Below are 20,000 nucleotides of genomic sequence, written 5' to 3'. Positions count from 1 at the left end.
TTTTCCTGGCAAGACTTTTCAATATTTTGACACATTTTTGACCCAGCCTTATGCCAACCTAGCTGACAATCAGGCTTCTACATATACAACCAGGATTTTTAAAATTGTATGCTGTTTTCTACACCTACCGTCAGAATGTAGCTGCCTTTGCCCTAGTAAGTACATGTTTCTGAGTCGTATATATCTATATCTATATGTTTATATATATATATATATATATATATATATATATATATATATATATATAGCTATCTCTGTCTACACCTATATATCTATCTAGCTAGCTAGCTATTTATCTATATAATACAAGTCATGCTATGTATAACAGAGCCTTTTTATTTAAATTTTAGCACATCTAACTGAACAAAATAAATAAAAAAAGAAAAACATATTCCTTGACATTGTGTATGTCAGACTGATTTCTTATATCTTTCCTGTACCCATGATTCCTTCTTAACTCGGTCATTCTACATACAGGGCTAAGTGTCAGACCAATGGGGTGCAGGTATCATGCTATAGAGGACAAGGTGGGCATTTTCTATCCTACCTTTTTACATTTTCTTTTCCTGTGGGGGTGCATTGCAGTGAGTGGCCCTGGTTGACAAACTGCCTCCAGCTTACTGTATGAGCCTATATCCATCATGAAATGCTTCCCATTTATTATTTATGCATCTTTTGCTGCTGTTCTTCCAGTTACCAGCAGGGGCGCTGTTAGATCACGATTGAGGAACACTTGTGCTCACTGCTTGAAAAGGCGCATAGTCAAAGCAGGTAATTTCTTCCTATTCCCTTGCTTGTCCTCTGATTGCTTGTATACTTCTTAGGTCCAGGTCTCCCAACACTACAGGTAGGCACCGCTCACCATTTCTGTTCAGCATGGCTTATCAGCATTGAGACACAGAAACTTTGATGGGTAATCTGTAAGAATCTGTGGGGTTTTGAAGTTTGTAATATAATCTGTACAAAATGATATGTATGGAAATTACCACTTCTTGTATATCTCCATATGTATTATCCTGCTTTTTTAAATCAGACCATAAATCGATGAGCTTTTACTATAAAACTGGTGGTACTTTCCATGTAAATATCTCTTTGCATAGGGATTTCTCAAAAGCAAACCTTCTTCAGTTGCTTGATGACCTAAATAAATTCCTCTGTAATTATCCTTTGATGGATCCCATTGCTAAAGCTGTCATTTATGCCTCTAACTTCTTCTCCTGCTTAAACAGATGTCTTGATAAGGCAGTCCTTACTTGCACAAAATATAAAAAGAAATTTAAAAACAACCCCCCCCATGGTGGAATAGCCATATAAATAAATTAAATAACAACAGAAAGAAATTGATGTATGCTTAGAAGAGGTTTCATTCACAAGATATTAATGACCTTAAGGAGATCATTAGGAAGCTCAACGCTGAGTATGAAATTAATAGTGATTAAGATAAAAAATAACTACAAATCTTTTTTAATTATGTTAGGAATTTAAGAACTAAAACACAAAAAAATGATCAGAGCTAATCTATAACAATACTACACACTCTGACCTACAGGAAACAGTTAATATCGTAGTGGGCAAGTTTAGTGCAAATTTTAGTCCACCTGCAGTTACAGCTATTTCACAAATTACACAATCCCTGCCACCCCCTTTAATTACTAAAGAACAAGTTCTCTCAGCCTCTCAAAGGTTAATAAAGTACAGTTGTGTAAACTTACCATAACTGTAGATGTTCTAATAGATCATTGTTGCATTAGCCTAAGCTATGTGGGTTTACCCTCCTGCACCAACTAGTGTTTAAAAGCAGTGGGCACATTCCAGATGCTCCCCCTTCCAAGAGCATATAGAATGATTCCTATAAGAGGCAGAAAGAGTGCCAAAAGCTTCAGAATTTTTTATTTTTTATTTTTTGCACAGGAAAAAAACAAGAATCCTGTATACATATGTTTGGAAACAAAGGTAATTCTCCTGAAATCTGTATACAAAAGGGTGAAAGAAACAACACCTTGGCAACGTATGAGGAAGAACAACAGGAAAAAAGGGGTGGAGGGAGAGACACCAACTAAAATGGTGCTCCATTAGAAGATCTGCTGTTATGGTAAGTTTACTTAAACGATTTTTCTATGTTCTAAAATTAATCACCATTATAGTGGTAACAACAACAACATAGTGGTGAGTAATTTTAGCTACTCAATTTAATGTCTTTTATTCTTTCTAAGTGAGGTTCTCATAGGTGTGTGTAGGAGACACGTATATATATATATATATATATATATATATATATATATATATATATATATATATATATATATATATATATATATATATATATATATATATATATATATGTGTATGTGTGCTGTATGCATTTTTTGTAATTTTACTGTGAAAGAAAGATAATTTCCTTTGTTTGTCTGTTTGCTTAGAAATATAAATATGATCCTTTCAATATATATAAAATATGATCCTTTCATAGTTTGTGTGCCCAGTCATAAGAATCAATCTGACTGTCCGCTATGATAAGAAATGTTCCAACAGTAAGATGAAGGTGTTATATTCTGGGAAGACAGAGGGTGGTGGTACCAGCATATTTATGTATGTATTTATTTATTTTTGGAAAACTGTGGAACTTCTTAAGGTGGGGTTGGAGTGCTCTGCATTAAAATGGCTTTGTAGTAAAATGTTTGTGCGTATATATTATAGTGCAAGGTGTCATTGGTCTAGCAGCTGTTTATCGACCTTATGATAATTAGTATGAAGTTTATTTATTTATTTTGCTAGATAGGCAATACTTGTGTGTGTGTGTGTGTGTGTGTGTGTGTGTGTGTGTGTGTGTGTGTGTGTGTGTTGGGGGGGGGCAGCATGGCATAAAACACCCATGTGGATAGTCCCATTCTGCTTAGGCTCATTATGAATTTGGTCTCCCAAGTAGTTATTTCAAATTAATTTAGTTTTATTTATTATTTTTTTTTGTGTGTATGTGTAGGTTCTACACTGCATGTAAATGTCTCTGTGGAATAGTTATTGGTTGGTAGTTTATCAGATAAGCATTAAATATTTATTTTATCTGGAAAAGTGAACTATTTCTGAATGTAATATCTAACTGTAATATCTACATGGACTCTAGCCTTGATTGTATTTCAGGAAGTTGAAGAAACATGGTTATTAGTTACTCTGAATTGGTGACTTCTACTAATTTAGCTGTTGTCACTGGCCTTGTTCTGGTGGAAAGACTTCACTTTCAGCATCAGAAAATTTTGTATCATTTTATTTATTTACTTTTGTTGAGTGGGGTTATCTCACACCTATTTAGCAGACAGCGGAGTCAGCAGTTAATAGGATATTTGGGGTTACCAGGTTACAATGCCTGCATTATCAGTACTTGCCCTGGTCACATCATCTTCAGCGGCACTATTTGCTAGATTATCATAATGCAAATGTAAGTCATGCCACCATGAAAAGGGTTGGCATAGATGAGCAGACAACACTCCCAGGATGTCTTACCTATTTCTACTATCGCAGGTGCACTACAAGGATGTACACATGAATGTACATTGCTGTATTTTCACAACTGCTGTCACAGCAGCTCTAGGTGGTCATCTTTCTACAGCCCCCACCCCTGTTCATCTACTTTTAACACACCCCAAATGTCTCCTTTCTACACTGCATCCCCCACTTCTGAAAATTCCTGGATCCACCACTGGTGGGTGTGTGTGTTTGTATGTAAGAAAGAGGGAGGCAGAAGTGTGAGTAAGGGAGGGCATACTTCGGCTCACAATTATCCAGATTTTCTGCTTGTTTTTCATAAAATTGTGTTTTTCTAGCAAATCCTTGCTGTCTGAAGTCAGAAAATAATGGCAGACATTTGTGCTTTAGACTTTATATCTTTCAGAAAATTCATACTAATGCAAAACTTGTTCTACCCACTTTCTAAGGCAGTAGTGTGTGTGTGTGTGTGTGTGTGTGTGTGTGTGTGTGTGTATATGTGTGTGTGTGTGTGTGTGTGTGTGTGTGTGTGTGTGTGTGTGTGTGTGTGTCATACCTCTCAACTATACAGATTTTCACCGATTGTCTAGATTTGTGTCATATATTTTTGATCTGTTCTTTATAAAAATTCTGTTTTTGACAAATTACTGGGATGAGCTAAGGATTAAAGTTACTAAATAATGACATGCATTTGAGTTTCAGACTTGATATCCTTCAGAAAATGCATTCTAACACAAATCCTGCTCTAGCAACTTTCTAAATGTGTCCCTAATTTGGGGCCTTTGTGGGTGTGTGTATGTATAAGAGGGAGGTAGCATATCCCTCAGCTGTTGAGGTTTTTTCAGAATGTCCAGCTTTTTACCCCATATTCCTCCTAAAAAGGATTGGAGGTGTTAAATAATGACAGACATTTGAGTTTTAGACATAATATTTTGTAGAAAAATGCATATCAACAGAAGTATTTATAATTTGTCCCTATTTATTTTAGGCTTTGTCCAGATTTCTTGCGCTAAGATGTTGAGGTGTGTGTGTGTGTGTGTGTGTGTGTGTGTGTGTGTGTGTGTGTGTGTGTGTGTGTGTGTGTGTGTGTGTGTGTGTGTGCGCGTGCGTGCATGTGTGTGTGTGTGTGTGTGTGTGTGTGTGTGTGTGTGTGTGTGTGTGTGTGTGTGTGTGTGTGTAAGAAAGAGTGAAACATCCTAGTTAGAGTTAGCAGGTAGAATTTATTTTCAACAAATTGAGCTTCAAGGGAAGAGAAGTTTACTACTGCTCATGCAAAGTCTGCTTAAAATGTACAACTGTTTTGTTCAGCAAATAGTATCACTGGTGTCGTATAGAAATTTGCAGCAGTGTTAGTAACGCAACAGGTAGCATACTTGCATCTTGATGCAGAGGCCTATAGGTTCTACTCCCACAGCATGCAGATTTGTATTGTTAGGGAGTGGGGTGCTGCAGACCTGAGTATGTCCTCCTTTGGATGAGGTGCCTAGTAACTATGAACCTGTTTTCAGTTTGCCACCCATTCCCTATTGCAATATTACCAGCTTACCATTTTTAATGTAACATGCAATTTACTCCTCAAGGGGAGCATGCACTGAATTTGTAGATGAAACAATGAAATATAAAGCTGTGTGCTAGCAGCAACCTCTTCAGATCTCTTTAATGTGGAATTATTCAGATGAATTTTACTTCTGCAGAGATTGTGCATATTGACTGATATTGGTGGATTGTAATGATGGAAGTTTGAGTGGCCCTTTATGGTTGAAATGTTCTGAATTGGGCAGTTTGTCATTATTGGTTCATATGTTTTATTTCATTGCTTACTGGCAAAATGTTCACAACTATAAATTTAAAACACACTCTATCAAGTTGTGCTGTATTATACAAGGGATATAATTCAATTATTATATATTGTAATCAATTCACCTTCCTGATTGTATGAAAGAACTTTTGCATGGTCCTAAAATGTGTGCAAGGGACCTAAGGGACTACTCAATGCCAGAAGTCTAAACCTCAAAATGCGTGCACTCGAGGCACTCCTCAGTATGGGGAAAATCGATCTATGTGCAGTAACAGAAACCTGGTTTAAGGCTTCAGAGAGCACCCCAGCACTACCAGGCTACAACTCATACCATACATTTTGGCCACAGAACCAGGACCATAATACAAAAGGCGGGGGAGTATCCATATTCATCAAGGATACCCATACTTCCAGGTTAGTGGCACAACACAATGCTTCAGAGATTATCCACTTGCAACTAACAATGGGCAAAACTGCAATTCAAATTGGAGCTTGCTACAGATCACCCACCATGTCCCAGGACCCCCATTCCGCATTTCTGGAAGCACTGGGTAACATAAAGGTCCTACCAAACACCATAATATTGGGTGATTTCAACTACCCAAACATTAACTGGGAGAACTACTCAAGTACTAACTCCCTTGTCCAACATTTCCTAGAATTTATAAACTCAAACGCCCTGGAACAACTGGTCAACACTCCCACCAGAGGTGACAACATTTTGGACCTGGTCATCACCAACATAGGCAACCAGTGTTCCACACCGGAGGTCAACTCCTCACTGGTTAGGTCGGACCATAAACAAATCACTTTGGATATACACATTCCACCCCCACCCCCAGACAAGGAAACCACTGTAGAAAACTTTTCAAAAGCAAACTTCACGTTACTTAAGATGGAGGTGGAAAGTTTCAAAGCCCCCATGCTAAAGGATAATGCTGTCCAAGCTGCAAAATCCTTTACTAATGCATTCTACAGGCACCTACAAAAATGCATGGATCGTGCTATCCCAAGCAAAACCAAGACTCATTCCTCCAAGAAAAGGAAACCAGTCTGGTGGACCCCTGCCATAAACAAGCTATACAATAGAAGGAAGAAACTAGTACAGAAAAAGAGTAAAATCCCAAGAAGGGAAGATACCCCTGATCAGTATCAGCAAGAAACTACGATCCCTCATAAAATCATCCAAGGCGACCTTTGAAAGAAAACTTGCCCAAGACTCCAAAGATAACCACAAGGCATTCTTTAGCTATGTCAAGAATCTAAGTGGCAATGCTCAGATCTGCTCGGAGTTGGTGCAGAATGGCACAAAATACACTGAACCAACTGATTTTGCCAACATCCTGGCAGACAGGTTCATTGCAAACTTCACCCCCAAAAAGGCCCATAACCATACCAGAAGAATGTAGAGCCCCTGAAATCACAGACACTCAGGTTAAAATAGCCCTCTCCAAAGCCAAAAACACAGCATCAATGGGACCGGACAGTGTCCCAGGCTGTGTTCTACATGAGCTCAAAGACGAATTAACCCCTCACCTAAACACACTGTTCAAACTCAGCCTCTCCACAGGCTACATACCCATAGAGTGGTGCACAGCAACAGTTATTCCACTCCACAAAGGTGGAGCCACAACAGACCCCGGGAACTATCACCCTATAAGCCTGACTAGCTTGGTCTGCAAGGCTATGGAGTGCATCATCATGGAACTCATTAACAGAGACATTGGGAACCTCCAAACACTGGACCCTACCCAGTTCGGCTTTGTTAAGGGCAGATCATGCCTCCTTAACCTGGTGGACTTATTTGAGAAAGTTACCAGGGCTATAGACGAGGGAAAGGTGGTACACACAGCCTACCTAGACCTTGCAAAGGCCTTCGACACCATTCCCCATTCTGGTATTATAGACAAGCTCACCGGCATGAACATAAACCCCTATGTCACAAGATGGGTTGCCAACTGGCTCATGGACAGAACTCACATGGTGAGAGTTGCGGGAGCTAGGTCTGACTCTAAACCGATTACAAGTGGCATTCCCCAGGGCTCAGTCCTAGGACCCCTCCTGCTCGGCATATACTTCTCAGAGGTACAGACAAGCACAGGAGGACTATGGCTGATCAAGTTCGCAGACGACTGCAAACTAGGGGCTATAATTGACTCACCAGCTGACACAGACATCCTCCAAAAGGGTATCACTGAAATAGATACCTGGTGTCAAAATCATGGCCTCAAGCTAAATGCCAAAAAGTGCATAGTTATTCCCTTTGGAAATAACAAAGTACCACAAGCTACCACATAGGTGGTAGTCTTCTAAATACAGAAAACGTAATAAGGGATCTGGGGACCCAAATAGATAGTAATCTCTCCTTTGATAATCACATTGCCAAAGTGGTTAGAAAATCCTTCTATGTGGCCCACCTAATCACAAAAGGGTTTGCATCCAGATCAAAAGAGGTCATTGTGCCCCTCTACTCATCACTCATCAGACCAAATATAGAGTACAATGCCCCATTTGGGATGTACCTTACAAGGCACCTGCAACAGCTGTAAAGACCACAGAAGTACCTCACCAAGAGGATCACTGCCCTCAAACAGATGCCCTATGCAACTCGACTGAAGAAACTCCAGCTGTACTCAGTTGCATACTGCCTTCTCAGAGGTGATCTCTGCCTGACATATAAGGCCATGTCCAACCCAGAATTGATGGATATGCTCCACCTAAAGAAAAGCTTATCCCCTCAAGCCACATGCTCTAGGGATCTAAACCTCACCACAACAATAAACAGGATGTGCTGGAGGGATAGATTCCTGTCCCAGAGACTTTCCATGCTTTGGAACAAGATTCCAATCTACATTAGGCAGACCTCCTTGCTAGCACTCTTCAAGAGAAACCTTGACGAATGGATGGGAAACAGAAAGTTTACCCCGGGGATCACATCAGTGGCTCTGCTAGACAGAGGCATAGGGAACTAATCTAGGGGGTGGTGTAAGCCACCACATTCTGGCTAGGCTTATAAATGCCTTTGGGCAGATAGCCTAGTACCTACCTATGAACCTATGATTTGAAAACAGCCCAAAGGTAAACTAAACCTGCCACTGGTCAGATGCATTTTCTTTGAATGTTGGTTTCAATACTGTTTCAGTTAATGTGAGTTTCAAAGGTTGAGAAGTTTTAATTTCAAGTCTGTTTTCATTGTAAGACTATTACTTTGCTTAGCAAATGTCTATCAGTGTCTGTGCTATAAAATTTGTAAATTAAATCGAAATATCTGTAATCATCATAGAAGTAAAGCATAAAACAGTATGCACACTGAGAGTTTTGAACAGTGTTTTTGGCAACTGAGGAGAAATAGCCAAGTAATGGGACACTGGAATGGCTGTGTGTGTGTGTGTGTGGGGGGGGGGCTCTGGGTTTGCACCCCCCTGCAAAAACTCTTGCGGGCTCCCCTGCTGGTACCCCAGGCAAAAGGGCTCCACAGCACCCCCGAAGACCACCCGGTGCCCCATCTTGGTCTGCCTACACCATCCAGATTACTTTTTTCTTCCTTTTTCTCACAATTTGTCCTACACTTCAGTTTTTTTCTGTATTCATTCAACATATTTTAAAGAAACCACTTCTTTACTACAAAAAACAAACAAATAAATACTCAAAAGCTCCCCTGCTAGAGCGGTGCCCTAGGCGGCTGCCTAATTGGCCTATGCCTAAGGCTGGCTATGCCTTCGAGTCTGCAATGAGCAGTGACTGGAGGTCTGCATTTCATAAATATAAAGGGTAAAACAGAGAAGTGATAATGTAAGACAGATACATCAAATCTTAAGAAAAACTTTAATTGTTTGGCAATAGGAATGTGGTAAAAGGTGGTCTTTAGGTTTCGCTTTAGCATAAAAGCTAAGACTGGGATCAAACTTGGGAATTTTGACATGGAGGTTTAACGTCAAAAGATCCAGTACTGGTCTCTAGGATCCTTCTAGTTTGGGGACCAGAAAAATCCTTGAAAAATAGCCTTTGCCTCAATGACTGAAGGGCACTGGTTCTATTACCCCTGAGACATCATGTTGTGTAAAATGGGAGGAAGTAGAGAAATTTGTTCCTTGGACAAGAAGGAATTCCCACATAGTGAGGGAAGATTTCCATTGCCAGGAGTGACCTCAATGGATCTCCCTTAAACTTGTCTGGATCTATCTGACACCGAAAGCTCAGTTGAAGTCTGGGGGATATGGAGAGATTGCCAGGGTGGAGTAAGGGGCCAGAATAGTTGGATAGCCATGCTGAGTGTGAAGGCTGTATTTGATTTTATGAGGCTTTTCACCTTTTCTTACAGGTTTCTTTTCATTGATTTATTTCTTTTTCAGTCCTGAGTACTGTTCCCTGCTATTTAAACTGTTCTTTGGGAAACCAGGCTAAGGTGGGTTAAAACTGTTATTTGGTTTAGAAAAGAAGGGTTGAAAATGTATAACTCCTTGTATCAGTTTCCCTTTTTCCTAACACTTCTTAAGTACCTCAGCTGCTGAAAGGCCAAAATGGGAATCTTTACTAAAAGGAGAGTTCAAGATATTACTTCATCCGGAAGCAAGTCTTCTCAAAAGTGATCCAGAAAAAGCTGCCCTGGAAGAAGAGTCAAAGGCATCATAAGTGCAATTCAGAATATGCTTAGTCACATGAGAAACAGCTGGCACAGCTGCATTTACACAATGCTTCACCTGAGAAGATGGAAGGTTAGCTAATAACTTCTGTTTATTCTAAAATGATACAAGCAAAAACTTTAACATATGGGCTTGACACTGTAAAATCCTGAAAGTTAAAGTACTAGAATACATTTTCTTCCCCAATGTATCCATTACTTTCCCATCTTTATCTGAAGGAATATGGGATTAGAGTTTGGCAGCAGCAGATGTAGAGAAACAGTTGACTACTAGATCTGTCTTGGGATTAGAAAACGGGTACTTATATGATGGGGGTACCTTATATAATCAATCAAACATTTGGCAACCAAAGGTTGTCTGCTCAGTAAACTAGCTGTAGTAATAAAAATATCCTCTAAAGCAGGCAAAATAAGAGGAATGGGAGTTGCTTTAGAGTGACCTATGTAATTGTATTAAATCACAATACATTTTCTGGGTCTTAGAGACTTTGCTCTGGTCCCATTTAAAAACCTCACTCATGTTAGATAACATTTCTAAAAAGGAGAGCACCCCTGTCACCTTCAAGGTAACCTTAGATAATTGGCTGGGAAGCCTCTGATTCTCTCCTGGTCTATCTTGTTTTGTCCTTGAGGCTGGCAGAAACATTTGAATAGAGTTTTTTTGGCTAGGCTGTATTTATCTATGAACCTATGAATCTAAAACAGAACGGAAGTAACTTTGGCAAGTTATGTGACAGACAGCTAAAATCTATGTATAACAGAAGTTGGGTTACTTTAGGGACATAGTTACCTGACATGTTAGTATGCAAAGTATCCAGTCACCTCAGATATGTTAGTATACAAAGTATCCAGTCACAAGACATGTTAGTATACAAAGTATCCAGTCACTGACATATGTTAGTATATAAAGTATCTGGTCACCTGACATATGTTAGTATACAAAGTATCCAGTCACAAGACATGTTAGTATACAAAGTATCCAGTCACTGACATATGTTAGTATAAAATGTATCCTAATTTTTTTAAAGATTTTCTATTGGTATTGCCAAAGCCTGGGAGAGTGCAGAAGACTGACATAATGCAATAAAAAGGTAGATTCCCATGTATTATCTATGACTTTATTAACACAAGTATGATTAGCTGCTGAGGTGCCTGAATACTGGGGTGTGGATACATCTGTTGGTAGAGTCATGTGAGTGCATGAGCCTGCAGTCACCTCAGTATTATGCATGTCAGATGCAAAGAGTGGAAGCACAAGGGAGGGGAATTAGAAAAACATCCCCTGACCTACAGAGTAACTGTTTCTGGGATCTGCTGCCCTCTACTCATCTCAGTCTAGGGGATAAATGGGAAGCACGAGCAACCAGAGGAAGAGGTCAGTGAGGTTAGACCAGTGAAGACTGGAAGACTAGGTGTAACAGCACTGAAATAAAATCTCTTGGAATTGTTAGCCTAATCACTGGAGTAAAAGAAAAATAAGCACATGCTAGTATAAATATTTGAAATTTATATTTCAGACTTGAACTAGGGAACCAGTGTAATGTGCAAGTTCTTAAATGAATTAACATTTTGGAGAGCAGCACTGAGTAAATTTGCAGCTTTATAAAGGAAAGTATTTTTGCTGAGGTTTGCAATAGAGTGAAACGACACTGCATACATTTTGGTGGTACTCATTGTACGATGATTCACACTAAATCAATGACTGACTGAGGTAAATTCAGGTTAGAGGTCTCAAGAGAGCTCATTGCTAGAGGAAGCCTTTAGTCATCAGCATATATTCAAGTGCAAGTGTGAGGAAGAAAGTGGATGAAGAAATAATATGATTTTTGTATATGAATGTATTATGTCTGTGTATAACATCCAGTCAAGAGTCCTCACACTTCAGCATGACTACAGTGAAAACCTCTGTGACTGCAATATCAGTAAACACCAGACACACACACACACACACAGACACACACGCACACACGCACACACGCACACACGCACACACACAGACACACGCACACACGCACACACACACACACACACACACACACACACACACACACACACACACACACACACACACACACACACACACACCAAAATGACGCTTATCAAATACACCCTACATTAGTATTGTTCGGTGATCACAAAGTACACACAGCAGCAGTACTCAACAAACAGGGATCCTGCTTAGCATAAACAAAGAAGCATACCTTACTGAGTAGCACCATACTGATTACCAAAAACATAACATCATGAATACAGTACAATTAAAGAACAGTGATTCATAAGGCCATTACTGTACTGAAGTTGTCGTTACTACCAACCTGTAAGTCTCTGTTTATATGGGGAGTGTACCCCTTCACCAGCTGCATAATTATCCTAACGATGAATATCCTTGCAAATTAATGCAGTGTCCCTGACATAAGAATTGGTTTGTGGGGTGGGAGTGGGGGGGGGGTTCCCTGAGTATGCACTCACACAAACTCAAATGCAGCATTTTAGTGGTATTCTGATTTAAGATATTTGTCTTCTAGTATTATACAGCTCACTGAGGTTTGCTTCAGCCTCCATGTATATAGTAGCACTGACTGTGGAAAATACGTAATGTGACTTTAAGTGTACTGCAACATGGAGAGCGGGAATATTCTTAAAGAGCTGTAGCCATAACATAATCTGGAGTATAAAAAAGAGCAGCCTGCAGAGCTAAAATCAGGAAGTTATTTCCTCACCTGGAGGATTATCTGAACCCTGGGGGCACGAGTTCAGTTGGGGCTAACCTGTGAAGTGTACCTTGTGGAAGTACCTGCTTATGGAGCTTGAAGCTAGGCCTGGGAGAAGCCTGTGGTCTTAGACTTTCTTTTTACAAAAAAAGCCTGCATCTTGCAGGGACAATGTAGAATGAATACTCTTGGTAAGCAATAACTAAATGTACTGTGTTCGTTTTGTTTTAGACCGGAAGCCAAGATGGCATTTATTTATTTATTTATTTTTAATTGGACTATACCTCTAGTTTCTCAAATTGTCCTTAAAAGCATGCTGCACATGCATTCATGCTCAAGCACACTTAGCCCACTATGTATACACACACACACACACACACACACACACACACACACACACACACACACACACACACACACACACACACACACACATATGACAATCAAGAAAAAAAAAAAAAAACAGTTGAAAACTTACACAGCTGACCACACAACAAATGGAGCATACACACCAGTGGCCACCCCACTCTGTAACTTAATTATACCAACTCTACAGTTGCACAGCAGTGACCACAGAGAATCCCTCGCTGAACATCTTTAGTGAATAATACCCAACTCAAATACAACATTGCTCAATCAGCCCTGTTCTGATATGGAACTAAAAAAAAGCCATGCAATGCAATGACAAACTGTACTATAACACTCAGTATATTACTAAAGGACATAAAAATTATTTGATGAAAAAAAAAAAGATTAAGGGCCAAATACAGAAAACGTTGCCGCATCACACTAAGTGAATTTCACATCAGTCACCCTGCTAGACAGGGGTCCAGGGAAGTAAATATTGTGGGAATAAATAGCCAGGGAATTGTTATGGCTAGGCTTGTACAGGCCCTAGGGCTGATAGCCTAGTACCAACCTATGAACCTATGAACCTTGAGCAATAAGCAACCATGTGCTGAGTGTGTGCAATTCAGAAAACTCAGCTACACAACATGGCTAGGACAAATAATGCAGTCAGCCATACTATATGCTAATAACTGTATAATGAGGTGCTGTGTATTATAATGAGTCTAAACAAGATGGCAGAGCAATTCAGAAAAATTTAAATGCCTTGCAAAGAAGCTGCACCCACTTTATATTTGGACATGGCCAAATGCCTGAATTCAGATGGAACAGACTGTGGAATTATGTTAGGAGTTGTCACAACTATAGTAAATGCATATCTGCAGGAGGCTGTTATTGCAGCTGCTATGCCCAACGGTGTTCCACATTGTCTCCTGAGGTGCAGGGTCATCCAACAACAACAATTTTATGTCCTCCACAACACTGACATAGTCGACCTGTAGTGTGCTGACATAGACAGCATGTAACAAACCATAGAAATGTCTTGGCCTTGTCTGCAGTCCCATAGAAGTTGTAGAGTATCTATCCAAGTGATTACAAAGGGATGTATATTAGCTACAGGGACCTTTCAACAACTTACTGGGGACAGTGCGGGGTTATTGCAGGCATCTGTTTCAAAAATACACCATCAGTTTCTTGATAGCATGCTTCAGCATGTGGGGTAACATATTTGTTTTCCATATACCCCAGAGGAGATAGTCAGCACCATGTGGGAGTTCTATGATATAGCCTGTTTTCATGAGGTGTGCAGGCCATAGACTGCACCCATATTGAAATAAAGGCCCACTAATGAACTGCGAAGGAGGTACATAAACCATCAGTCATTCAACTGTTAGGTGCTCTGTTATGTACAGGGTATCATTTACAATGAGTGTGCAGACTGCCCAGGCAGTTTTCATCCCACATATGGCACATCTTTGCCCTGTACCAGTAGTTTGTGATGGATGACTTCCCACAAGAGCCATTTGTTGATGATGCCAGGTATGCCATAGAACCTTAGCTCATGACACCCATCAGAAATCTACAAAATCAAAAAGACCAGGAGTACACCCATGCACTGTCACAAACCAGAAACATTACTGAGCATGTGTTTGGACTGCTGGGACACACATATGATGACTGGATTCATCCAGTGGTGTCCTGCAGTATGACTGTATAATGTATGTCAAAACACTGACTGCATGTACAATGTTACACAATATTATATGTAGGATGCAGTTATAACTTGGCAGTGGTCTCTTAGAGGGTCGGCACTTCCCAGCATAACAATCAGCAGAAGGTGAGATGATGAGGAGTCAGAGAAGGAGCCAGAAGTAGGGGATGATAATTCCAAATGTAGGTGGGTACTGTAGGCTGTGGCACTAGCAAAGAGGCAGTTGATTGCACATAGCTATACAGCATAACTATACAAGAGTAAAGCAGATACACTACAGTAAAATGATGCATGTAAAAACACCAGGCTGTTCTTACCCATGCATAGGTTGGCCATGTTGTACATCAGACCTAGCTAACCCAAGTAACACTGTGCAAAGGGCAGGGCACAGTTACCATTATTTGCACAGGTGGAGGACGAAGTACAGATGTGCATGTCTTTCACAGGGAAGTGTGTGAGTGTGAGTAACGATGTGTACAAAAAGAAAAAATGAGTTAATGAGAAGTGTCAGAACCAGTATGGGGGAGTTAATGGTGAGACGGCCAGGATAAGTGGATATTTGTGTAATGTGCTAGGGACTGTAGGGTGTGTGTGTGTGTGTGTGTGTGTGTGTGCACTCATGTGTCTGCAGGGACACATCCTTAAGCAGTTAGTGCAGTTCTGTGGCTCGGCCTACTGGACAGCATGGTGATGACCACACCCTCTCCTGGGAGTAGACACCTCCATGGATGCTGCTGCAGAAGTGCTAGCACTGTTGGAGTGGGATCTCACACATCCATGGCTACATGGTCCTAGCAGGCTCTTGTCTGTGAGGACAGCCCCTCTCTCCTACCAAATGGCCCTGAGAAATCTTTGCACAGTACAGTGTGTCATTCACTCTATCCAAGGAATCACACATAACAGACATGCCCTCCTTTGGGGCAGCATGCAGTCCATCGGTCACCATCACTATATCTGCTATAGCTGCGGTAGTACTAGCCTGTGCCTCTATGATGGCCCTGCACATACCTTGGGTTGTGGCCACTGACACATTAGCCTCAGGTGGTGGGAGGTAACCATATCACTAGTAAGTACCCTTACAAACCCCCTGTGTGGATCTCCCTGCCTACAAATGCTATGGATAGATTCAGAGATCTGTTGATTGGATGCCTGTACATTTCCCTGATTGATAGTGTCCCATCAACCTGTCCACTTTCAGATGTTTGTATATGCTGGGTATTCAAAGGCAGAGATACTGTACCCATGGCTTCTCTACGAAATGTGGTGGTCACTGTCACTGTGTCAAACACATACCCTGCACCCCCTAACTGTGCCAGCTCATTCCTGCCATTGTTATTATAGGCTACAGATGAGCATACCTGGTACGAATTGAGCAGATGTCTATGCAGTGCTGTGCATATACCTGAGCACCTGCAGGCTGTATATAATTTTAGAATTTATAATTCCATTGACTCCATAATAATACAGTTCTTATATTTTTTTAGTTTTCCATCTGTCACATAAATGAGATGCCCATTGATGCCTGTTGTTGCACTCAACATGGAGGTTGTAAGAACTTTTTTGGGCACAAGCTGCATGCCATTGTTTCCTGAGGTCTCACAAGGTAAGACATCATGGGTGGAGAAAGAGAGGGGTGTGCTCCTTTTAGAGCACAGATGTGGTGTTTCTGGATATCCTTCATAAGGAGTACAGCTAAAGGCTCCTGCATTAGGGATATATTGGGCCTCAGTATAATTCTGAAGCCTGAAAACTTTTGGCTAAGGTTACCCATGCTACAGTCACCACGCACATGAGAGAATTATGAAGTCAGCATCACAGCAACATGAAATACTGCATTCCTGAACTTCTTTGCTGGCAGGAGTATGAAGTTAAATAGCAGCGACTACTTCTGTGCTGTAAGTAGAACATATTTTAGCTATTCAAATAGCTTGCCACTGCTCGCCATTGACAAATTTTACATTACGCTCTTTTTATGTCTCTTTTCCCTGATGACATTCAAAGAAATAGGCAGATGTATACGAAGAGTATTCTGAAATTCATGATTATTTACTGCTTTATATCCTGTTTAACTGTATCATTATCAAAGTGGTTAGAAATGCAGTTTTCATTGTGTTTGTATTTCTCTTCCCCCACCCTCTGTGTCACTATTCTTTCTCTTACATACCTTTATTTTGTTTATTATTTTTTGTTCATTTGTTTATCTCTTCTTTTACTTTAGTATACAACAGCACAGCAAATTGCACACATCCCATCAGCAAAGCCTGTCACTTGCACCACCAGGAGAATCTCCCAGCACATCTGCCAGAGTTACCACAATACCTCCTGCCTTTTCTGCATCACCTGCATCAGGTAGCCCTACACCAGATGCTGGTACAATGATATTTAATGGTAGCAGTGTGTACAAATACACAGACACTCCTGGGTAAGGCTGGCACAGGTTTATAAGCTATGCCCCCTTCTGACCAGTGTATAAGTAGTTATCACTGCCACCAACCCCTACTTATCAGCTACTATACACCCTTACAAAGGGTGACCAGTCCTACTGTGTAATGTTATTATTATCCAAATGGTAAGTGTGACCAAGAGCAAGGCTATTGGAGTGGCCTATACAGTGTCATCAAATAAATATGTAAGTACGCTAAGAGCTTAAATATCTCTAAACAAACCATCCACAATTAAAAGGTTTAAATATACTTAATAATAAATAATAAAAGAACAAGACAATACTCAATCAACGCAGTAACTACAGAGTTCAGAATCATAGGAAATATTTTAAAACAACATTGCAGGACAGTCTCAAATAAATACAGAAAACATCTAAACTAATCTTTACTATATTCCTATCTATATCTAAGAGATACTATGCCCTAAATAAATACTTAAAGAGCAAGGTAAATGCAGAAGTGCTGAATGGATGTTTCTGTGTCTAAGACAAGATACAAAATACCCAGCCTTACTCTCTGACACAGTTCTTAAATTAATATCACATATTACTGCTCTGTTAACCTGGATGACGTCACTCTTTGTCACCTGTCTTCAGTTCCCAGGCTAACAGAAACTAAGAATTTTATCATCTCTGTGTGAGAAGTACATATCTCTCAGATGTTTGCCCAGAACTGAAAGTTGTAAAACAGTTAAACACTTTTACATTTTAAACCTAGTAATTACTTTTCTTTTCAGACAATAGAAAATCCTGTAGCTCTAGACATTCTGTCTGTTTCACTGAAACTGAAAGATAACACAATCGTAAAACAATCTCAACTTATTTTCTTGAGGTTTTGTAAGTTAACTCTGTGTGTTCCAACTTCTACTATTAAAACATACATTTGCACAGGTGCATAGTTTATATACATTTCTGTTCTTTTCCAGTAGGGTACACTGTGGGCACATTCTTGAAGCTCAGTACATAACATACAGTTCTGTATAAATCATATCAATATTCACAAATGACATAGTGCAGTTCTGTATAAATCATATCAATATTCACAAATGACACAGAATTGTTTACAAAATTGCAGATAGCTGGGCTGGTAGTGTCACACACCTAACTAACAAAAAAAAGTATTTGCCGCCCATCCCGACTCTATCCTTCTCCCTTATTTGCTTACCTTATGTTCTACCCTCAGTTTACTTCTGCTTTTCATCTCTTTCCTATAATTCCATTTCCAACCTTTAATTTGGTTAAAAATAGATAATCACACTGCACACACATACCCCAAAAGGGCTTTTAAATCACTTTTTTTTTTGCATGAGGAATCATGGAGGACGATATTGACACCTGTGTAAAACTAATGAGATATGGCACTGTTTGTTTTATAGCAACAATGAAGTGCAATCAATGCCATGCGCTGCATAGACTGGCCTCAGCTGCCATCATTCACACAAATGTGCTACGCATTATTGTAAAGACGTTGGCAGATATAAAATAGGGTAAGGCATGCACCTATAACCTGACTGCCTTCAGTGTGACTGCTTCTATGGCTCAGCTTGTTCATGCAATGTTTTGGTAGAATATTACAGAAGAGGGTAATGGGTTCAAATCTCTTGAGACCTGTCTTCTTTCTGCCTCCACTCAACTGATATGTGATTCCCTGACACCTTCAGTGTGACTGCTTCTATGGCTCAGCTTGTTCATGCAATGTTTTGGTAGAATATTACAGAAGAGGGTAATGGGTTCAAATCTCTTGAGACCTGTCTTCTTTCTGCCTCCACTCAACTGATATGTGATTCCCTGACACCTTCAGTGTGACTGCTTCTATGGCTCAGCTTGTTAATGCAATGTTTTGGTAGAATATTACAGACGAGGGTAATGGGTTCAAATCTCTTGAGACCTGTCTTCTTTCTGCCTCCACTCAACTGATATGTGATTCCCTGACACCTTCAGTGTGACTGCTTCTATGGCTCAGCTTGTTAATGCAATGTTTTGGTAGAATATTACAGAAGAGGGTAATGGGTTAAAATCTCTCTTGAGACCTGTCTTCTTTCTCTCCACCAATGTTTTGGTAGAATATTACAGACGAGGGTAATGGGTTCAAATCTCTTGAGACCTGTCTTCTTTCTGCCTCCACTCAACTGATATGTGATTCCCTGACACCTTCAGTGTGACTGCTTCTATGGCTCAGCTTGTTAATGCAATGTTTTGGTAGAATATTACAGACGAGGGTAATGGGTTAAAATCTCTTGAGACCTGTCTTCTTTCTGCCTCCACTTAACTGATATGTGATTCCCTGACACCTTCAGTGTGACTGCTTCTATTGCTCATTATCTTAAGGAAGCACTGAGTAGAGTATAAATGGATAGAGTTGATAGATGAAATCCCTCAGGGTTGAAATGGTGTTTTTTATGACATTCACATTATAGTATACGTACACTGATAAATCTTTGATGATGTCAGCTGAGTACATCCTGTTATTGTTCTGTCTCTCGCCTATCCTGTTTGAGTTTCACATTTCTAGATTCAAGAATTTCAGACGGATATATCTGTGAAAGTCTCATATCCCCTTCTTCACTGTGTTCTGTATCCTGACTTGGTCCTCAGCTCCCTGTGCAGTCTTCTGTCCATTTCCCGTTGTTTCTGTTGTTCTCTTACCACCTTTACCCTCCACTATTGGGCATCCTTTATGTTTCCATAAGTAATTTCTCTGCATATTGTTTCCCTGAGTTACAACAGTAGATTGGTGCCTTAACATTGCCATCTGTGTGCGCTGTTTTGTGACAGCTAAACTAGATGTGTCTTCACAGTCAGTGTTTACAATAGCTGCTCTTACCTTACTCTGTGCATGCGTTAGTCTAACACCGATCCATACTGCT

General features: G+C 40.1%; 1 protein-coding gene across 11 annotated transcripts in view; it reads left to right on the top strand.

The window, feature by feature from the left end:
* LOC122799590 (RIMS-binding protein 2-like) overlaps positions 1-20,000 on the top strand; it is a 2,967,700-nt gene that overhangs the window by 337,698 nt on the left and 2,610,002 nt on the right. The window lies entirely within an intron of this gene.

Source organism: Protopterus annectens, chromosome 4.part0, assembly GCF_019279795.1.
Source record: "Protopterus annectens isolate FY-2018-M chromosome 4.part0, PAN1.0, whole genome shotgun sequence".
Classification (NCBI taxonomy): domain Eukaryota; kingdom Metazoa; phylum Chordata; order Ceratodontiformes; family Protopteridae; genus Protopterus; species Protopterus annectens.
This window is presented reverse-complemented; position numbering and strand designations above follow the sequence as displayed.